This window comes from Neomonachus schauinslandi, chromosome 14 (genome assembly GCF_002201575.2).
Source record: "Neomonachus schauinslandi chromosome 14, ASM220157v2, whole genome shotgun sequence".
Classification (NCBI taxonomy): domain Eukaryota; kingdom Metazoa; phylum Chordata; class Mammalia; order Carnivora; family Phocidae; genus Neomonachus; species Neomonachus schauinslandi.
This window is the reverse complement of record NC_058416.1, coordinates 41,738,358-41,747,040: the sequence shown is the minus strand read 5'-3', so window position 1 is coordinate 41,747,040 and position 8,683 is coordinate 41,738,358.

Here is an 8,683-nt window from a genome sequence, read left to right as displayed (position 1 = left end):
CTCCTTCTCCTCCTTCTTTTTTCAAATAGTCACCATACTAATGGGTGTGAAATGACATCTCATTGTGGTTTTGATTTACATTTCTTGCATGATTAATGATGTTGAGCATCTTTGCATATGCTCTGGTGGCCATTTGTATTTCATCTTTGGAGAAGTGTCTGTCCAAGTTCTTTCCCATTTTTTGATCAGGTTATTTGATTTTTTGTTATTGAATTGTACTTCTTCATATATTCTGGATATTAATCCATTATTAGATCTGTGATTTGCAAGTATTTCCTCCCCTTCCATAAGTTTTCTATTCATTGTTAATTGTGTCCTTTGATGAACAAAGGTTTAAAATTTGTCTGTTTTTGTTTTTGTTGCCTGTGCTTTTGGTGTCATATCCAAGAAGTCATTGCCAAATCCAATGTCATAAAGTTTTTCCCTGTGTGTTTTCTTCTGGGAGTTGTATAGCATTGGGTCTTAGGTTTAGGTCTTTAATTCCTTTAGACTTTGTTTTTGTATACAGTGTAAGATAAGAATCCAGTTATATTTTTTGGCATGCGGATATCCAATTTTCCCAACAAAATTTGTTGACGAGATTGTCCTTTCCTCATTGAGTGGTCTTGGCATCTTTGTGGGAGATCATTTGACTACATATTCAAGGGTTTATTTCAGGACCTCTGTTTTATTTCACTGGGGTCTATATGTCTGTATTTATGCCAGTACCAGAGTTTTGATTATGGTAGCTTTATGATATGCTTTGAAATCAAGAAGTGAATCCTCCAGGCTTGTTCTTTTTCAAATTTGTTTTGGCTATCTGGGGTCCCTTGGGTTTCCATATGAATTTTAGGGTGATTTTTTTCCCTATTTCTGCAAAAAAATGCCATTGAGATTTCGATAAGGATTGCATTGAATCCATAGATCACATTAGATAGTACTGATATTTTAACAATATTAAGTCTTCCAATCCATGAACCTGGATGTCTTTCATTCATTTGTGTCTTCTTTAATTTATTTCAGAAATGTTTTGTAGTTTTCAGTGTACAAGTCTTTTACCTCCTTAGTTAGGTTTATTCCTAGTACTTTCTTCTTTTGATGCCATTGTTAGTGGAATATTTTTGTTAGTTTTTCTTAATTTCTTTTTCAGTTCATTTTTTGTGTATAGAAACACAACTGATTTTTGCATTTGGTAATCTGCAACTTTGCTAAATTTGTTTATTATATCTAATAGTTTCTTTGTGGAATCTTTAAAGTTTTCTACATATAAGATTATGTTATCTGTGAATAGAGATAATTTTATTTATTCTTTTGCAATGTCGATGCTTTATATTTCTTTTCTTGCTTAATTGCTCTGACTAGGACTTTGAATACTTCGTTGAAAAGAAGTGATGAGAGTGGGCTTCTTTGTCTTGTTCATGATCCTAGAGGAAAAGCTTTCATATTTCACAATGAATATGATGTTAGCTGTGGGTTAAAGAACTGAATTTTAACTGAATTTAATTCTAATTTGTTGAAGTATAATTTAAATAACATCATACAACTAGTGGCTACCATTTTAGATGGCACAGTTCTAAAGAGTTCAAAAATGAATAAATGTTAGACTCATGGACAGATATGAGTTTAATATTTTTAAAACATAATTAATTTATAAGACATACTTTTAAGTAAGATGGTTTAGAGTCTTGGTGATGTGAGAGATATATATAAATCTGCATTGATTTTACTTAGATTATGTTAATAGGATTATGAAGTAACATAACAAAGCCCTATTGACAATCATACCAAGAATTATTAGGTAAAGTTTTCCTATTGACAGATAACTGAGATCAGTTTTCTGCTATGCTTTGGAAGGTAGTAAGCCCATACTGATATAGGTAAGAAGTGATGAGATTGCATACCACTGTTTCTTATGTAACACGGAAATCTAATCAGTTGTAGAGTCCATTAAACTATGAAGAAGCCATGGTTGCTAAAAGGAATTTATACTAGTGCTTGAAGGGGGGGGGAAAAAGGAAAAGGAAAGAAGGAAACCATGGAGAAAATTGAAGCATATGTTCTCAACAATAAAATGCTATATAATTCCATATTCTTGCACATCATCTCCCGTAAACTATTTCTCCTGAATGATTTCTGTTTAGTAAATTCTTTTTTTGAGCTTATGCTTCTAATTTCTTCTAATAAATCAAGTCAGTATCCATTAGACATGAAAATAATTACATTATCTTTCACTTTGGTTTGGGGATTATATTCAATGAAGTCAAAATAAGGAAAACATGATAATCAGGTTTTCTCAATGAATACCTGACAAGATTTGAGGTATCTAAATTTCTGTGATCTCCAGTATGGATATTCACTCTACTAAAATGAGACCTGGCACACAGTGTTTGCAATTCCCAAGCAAAGTGTCTTCCTACAATCTTACTCAAACCTACATACTCACAGTACACACAGTAAGTTATTATTTCTTGTTCTTTAATGATAGAGAAAGATGGGATCATACACAAGCATGTTAGGTCTTGCTTTCTTTTCTATATTAGACCACATAACTACAATTCTTTTTTTCCCATGTTATCTCTTAGTGTTAAAAGTTGTTATTAGTAAAATCAGTTGGATAATTTCTTGCTCAACATATAGTACTTCTTAGTTGTTTTCCTCCCTGAGGAAGAAGAAAAAAATATTTTATTCAGGCTAATCTTTGATACGATTTGCAGTTTTTTTTTTTAAATCACTGACTATTGACGTATTCTAGTTCTCTAAACCAAACCATGCCACCCTATTTGGAAGTTTTGATTTTCTATTATCTCTGGGGTTTCAGTTGTTTTTATTTAGTCAATTTATCAGAATAGCATTGCAGATAATACTAGTGTCTGTTACCATTTTTGTAAAAGAAAACTTTCTAGAATTATGGCACATTTCAGTGGTATAATGACTAAAATTTATGGGTCAGCAAGAGTTCCTATATGACATTTAAGAGGTTATGTGCTTTCTGTTTATTCCCTAAGGGGTTGAGCTTATTAGATATACATTCACCATTATTGGTAGTATTGTCCAAGAGTCACCAAAAAAAATTATGCATCAGGGGTTGCTTATGCTGTGACTATTTCACACTTTAATAAATAGAAGAACATTTGGGTTAGTTCATAATACTCATTATAGCGTCTCCATTGGTTATAAAAACAGGGTAGAGTCAAAAAATAGAAAATTTTAAGCAAAATCATAAATAAATCACACCAAGTTAAGCACCTTCTCAAGTCCTACATCCCTTGTTTAAAAAAAAGTTGCCTTGGGCTCAGAAAACCATAAGATCTATACCATTTCTATTATTTTCTCTAAGTGAGTCCCTCACATAATATTAATGCCTTACAATTCACAATAAGATATAACATATGTTTTCAAGGTATTTTTGGTAGATTCTTATTTAAAAAACTGATGCATTTTGACTCTTGAGTATTATGCTGTCCTGAATTCTAAAATACTGAGGTTCAATGAGGCCAACTATATTTCTAAGACAAAAAGAGAATTTAGTGGTACAGCTAGAACTTTTACCTTAGACTCTTGATTCCTAGTCTGTTTTAATTGCTACATGTCATTTCCCCACCCCCACTTCTCACCACTGGATGAGAACATTGTATTGATAACTAAACCTTTGTCTCACTGTTTCTTTTCAAATCAGAATGTACAATAGGTTGACATGCAGGAAAGAATCCATCAGCTAGTTTATAAATAGTTGAGAATTAAGACTAATCATTTACATTCCTTCAAAATTAAAGCAAACAGCACAGAAGCAGAGTGAAAATTTGTTTGAAAATACATATTCATAGAGGAAATTTTCAAGCTCTGATAAGAAAAAATTGCTTCAATCTCAGATTTGCTTACAGCCACAGAATAGAAATCTCTAATAATAAATATTACAGACTCTCATATTCTGTAACTCTGTCCATATTTGTGAGTCCTAGGAGGTCTCATGGTTTATTCTTCTACCTATGTAGTGATGAAGTCTCAAATTCAGCATCACTTGCAAACTTAATCTGTGTGCTTGTTTAATAAACATCTTTCATAAGACAAGATCTGAAACCACTTTGTTTCTCATAGCTCAATTCATTTTCACTTATAATACTTAATTTTTAGTCTTTGAACCAGTTTTTTAGTGTATATAACAATCAAGGTATATAAACAAACTTTATTTTTTACCAAAGATTGCAAGGGGCCTATTAATATAATCCACACATTTTATAGGTTATACCGTTGTTCTTAATTTTCTTTTTCCTGAGAACTAAGGGAACTGAAGATATTGGTAGGAAGCTGAGAGGTTAGTGGATCTTGAGGCTTTGAGGGGCAAACAAGGTATATAATAAAATCCAAAGTGGTAATTTTGGAAACATATAAGACAGAAGGAGAAATCTCCTACTAAAAGCTGTAACAGAAGTAACTGGAATAAATGGGTTTCAGTTTTATGTTTTTTTCCTCCAGTTCATTTAGCCCATATCCATGCCCCTAACCACTTACGCCTCCTCCTTTGATATCTGATGACCCTTAAGCATGTTGTTTACAAATACACATTTGCCTGGGTTCAAATCCCAGCTCTGTCATTTATTAGCTATGTAATCTTGGGCAAAATTGATTGTACTTCTGTTTCTCTATCTGTTAAATGGGAAGGACATTGAGGATATCTTTTAGAAAAGTTCCTGACATGTTAAAAACACTTATTAAAATATTTATTATTGTTGTAATAATTATTTTTATTGGGTCTTCTCTGATATGATAGTCTCTTTGAACAGGAATTAATATTTCCTTTTTTTATTAAAGATTTTCTTTATTTATTTGACAGAGAGATAGAGAGCACAAGTAGGCAGAGTGGCAGGCAGAGGGAGAAGGAGAAGCAAGCTCTCCACTGAGCAGGGAGCTGGACATGGGGCTCGATCCCAGGACCCCAGGATCATGACCTGAGCCAAAGGCAGCCACTTAACTGACTGAGCCACCCAGGCATCCCAGGAATTAATATTTCCTGATCAAAACAACTCAGCCATGTATCCTGATTATCAGTAACTTACTGAGGACACAGGCAGATTTCTGCTAATGATATGACTAATCACCCACTGAATTTATAACAATTTCATCAATCAGCCAATAAAGGATCAGAGAAAGAGATTTAAGCCATAGAGATCAGAGAAAGAAATTAAGCCGTTCATTTTGGCTAGGGGGTTACTGTTCATTTTTTAGTTTGATTCTTAGCTTTATGATCTATAAGATGGCTAAAGGTGACCTTCCAAATTGTTTATTAAGAATAATTTCAGAAATTTTCTATTTTATGACAAATGCTTAACTAAAATATCTTTTTTTTAAAAAGGCTACTTTTTCTTGAGTTTCTTCAATAAAATTTAATACACATACATAATTAAGCATCTACTGAAGTTTCAATTAACTTTTACAAAAAGACTCTAATAATGGGAATATCTAATATAGAACATAATCCTTACTTGGATTATTAATTGTCTTTTCTATCTTGGAAATACTTATTAAAGCCTCCTCCTTAGATTATAAGTGGAGGTGGAAGGTATAGTTACACAAAATATTTTGATCAATTCTACTTTATAGATGAAAAATTGAGAGATGGTTATTCAAATATTCTGATATGTATATATTAGAATATATATTCAGAAAGATATATGTTATGTATCAAAACATACATATATATATTTATATATAAAGTAAGAAAGCCCTAACCATACAGAAGCATAAATATTTTCTCAACAGTCTTAACTGGATCCACTGTCACAAAAATGTGGCAACAGTCATAAGAATGAATTGTATCAGTTGACAATATATGACCAGAACAGAGACTAGTACTTTCTGAGATTTCCTGGCTTACGAAACAGTTTTTCACTAAGTAGAACTGATTCATATTGAATTCCATGGGCATTTGAACAAGTTCTTGGTTTGAGTAGGTGTGTAGGAAGTCCTTTTTAAATTGTTTGAAATCAAGTTGTTGAAAACAGCAAATGTGTTATACAAGCGTGGTAAGGTAAACAATACAGTGAAATCATTGAGCAGTTGCTTGTGCGAGCATAAATCTTATGATTAAAAATCTAAGCTGAGGGCGCCTGGGTGGCTCAGTTGGTTAAGCGACTACCTTCAGCTCAGGTCATGATCCTGGAGTCCCTGGATCAAGTCCCGCATCGGGCTCCCTGCTCGGCAAGGAGTCTGCTTCTCCCTCTGACCCTCCCCCCCTCATGTGCTCTCTCTCACTCTCTCTCTCAAATAAATAAATAAAATCTTTAAAAAAAATCTAAGCTGAAATATTAATATAATTATTGTCACAGGGAGTGATGCTAAAGGCTAAAATAGATATTGTTTTCTTTACTTTTTTGCACAGAATATATATGATAAAATGAATTTAAAGCTTATAAATGAATGAGCACTAAAAACAAAAAGAAACTGAATTTAGGTCAATTGGAACAAAGCTTCCTGAAATACGTATACATAAATATCAGTAAACTACAAAATAGTTTTTGGAGATGGAATCATGGTTCTCTCCATGCCTTAATTTTTTCAAGCAGAGAAGTAAATTGTATTTGTGTTTGTTTTAGTATGTCTGTTCACAAAAATTGTTTCTACAGAGATTCCTAATTGATATTCATAAGTGGAGTTCTGAGGGCAACATCAGTTATTCTTTTGGTCCATGATATTTTTTATTCTCATAATAATACTGACATATTCCTTTTGCAGCTTTTGGTTCCTCTATCTGATCCTATACAATAGCGTTTATGGAAAGGGGAAACTCAAGAGAGTCTTTACTAATAGCTGGAGAAAAGCCAGTGTATTTCAGTAATTTTCTGTGTAAAATTGGGATGAGCAAATGAATTGGAAACATGTTAAATTTCACCACGTATTATCGCTTATTCAAGTATGTGTATGAGAAAAATGTACTGTTGATTTCTCTTATATTTGTGTAAGTTTTATATTCATAACTTGCTGAAAGTTTAGGTATTTTGATTCTTTGAAACAAATAGGGGCAATTTATCAATGATCTTTATTAGTGTTAATATTTAGTGGACTTTTCTATACAGGCAGTATGTAAAAAAAATATTTTTAATTTCCTCTGTTACTGGCCCCAAGAAAATGAATTGCATGTTCTCAGGCAAATAAAAAAAGACAATTGTAGAGATAATAGTTACTCATTCAATAGTGAATTATTATTGACATTCAGGCAATTTTATCATTATTTTACCGTGGTTTCTGACTTGAACTTCAGTAGAATCATCATCATCTTTTTCGATGTGCATATTACTAATTTATTATCTGTAGGAGAAAAAAAAAAGCTTCACTTTAGTGCCTGAAGGCATAATTCCGGTATCTGACTGAACTCTGCAAGTGGAAAAACTGAACCCAAGTGTGCAACCAAAGTTTTGTGAGTTCAAGTATTGAAAAGCCCTAGACCTGACACTAATTTTTTGAATTTATAGATATCTTACTTGGCAACATAAACCCTTGGCTTACTTTGCTCTGGTTGTAAAATAAGCTGCTGCTCAAATCCCAGCAGAAGACTGTGGTCCATGAAAGTGTTTCACTGCTGAAAAAAAAAAGGATTGCCTAAATCTAAATTTCATATTAAAATTAAAATTATAATTATTATCAAATTATTTGGGCAGTACTTATATTATGCCTTCATGTAATCCTTACTTTTTGTCATAGCATCTTTAAAAATTCTTCAATTATTTTTATCTTTGAGGAATGGAAGAGTCCTTATTTATTTGTGTATCTCCAGCACCTTGGACAGTGCTTATCCTATACTACTTGTTGAATTTAACTGTTTTATGTACCTAGGGCAGTCAATAAAACACAGAATATAGACATAATGACCAGAGGTGGCTATCTGTCAAATATTTTTTTTGTTTCTACATCTTAATACTTTTTAATACGCATTTTTAAAAGTTAATCTGGCCATAGAAATGATCTAGTAATTCAACCAGATCACATTTAAATCAAGAAACAGACTGAGACATATCCTTGGAATAATATCCTATAGTTTAAGCCAAGAAAAATGTAAAAATACAAATATTTCCAGGTTCCATATCAAGAACATAGAATAAGTAATTGATAAACTCATAATGTGTCAAGTTGATCCTGGCCAAACACAGATCTTTGCCTATATGGATATACTTTGGTTCACTATCAAACTAGCAAACAGGTAATACAAAAAATATAATATGTGAGATCTGCATGATTCCTTTAATTCTCTCTTATTTTTAGAGAAAAGAATAAAGGTAAAAAAAAAAAAAAAAGGTCTTCCAGATCAAAAGAACAAGAAATTGAGGCTTTTAAACCTGATACCATTAGGGTGTAGAGGAAACGGAGCAGAAGAATTCAGAGGTCTTTCTATTACTGGAGTTACATAAGTATTTTCATTTTCTGTTTCTTACTATATATACTTTTTTCACATAAGTTAGATCGATATATATATATATTAGATAGATAAATACAGGTATAGAGATAGAGATGAATATATTTTCATGCCTACACGACTTCAGACTTCCAGCTATATTACAAAGATGTAGTCATCAAGACAGTATGGTACTGGCACAAAAACAGATACATAAATCAATGGAACAGAATAGAAAACCTGGAAATGGACCTACAACTATATGGGCAACTAATCTTCAACAGAGCAGGAAAGAGTATCCAATGGAAAAAAGACAGTCTC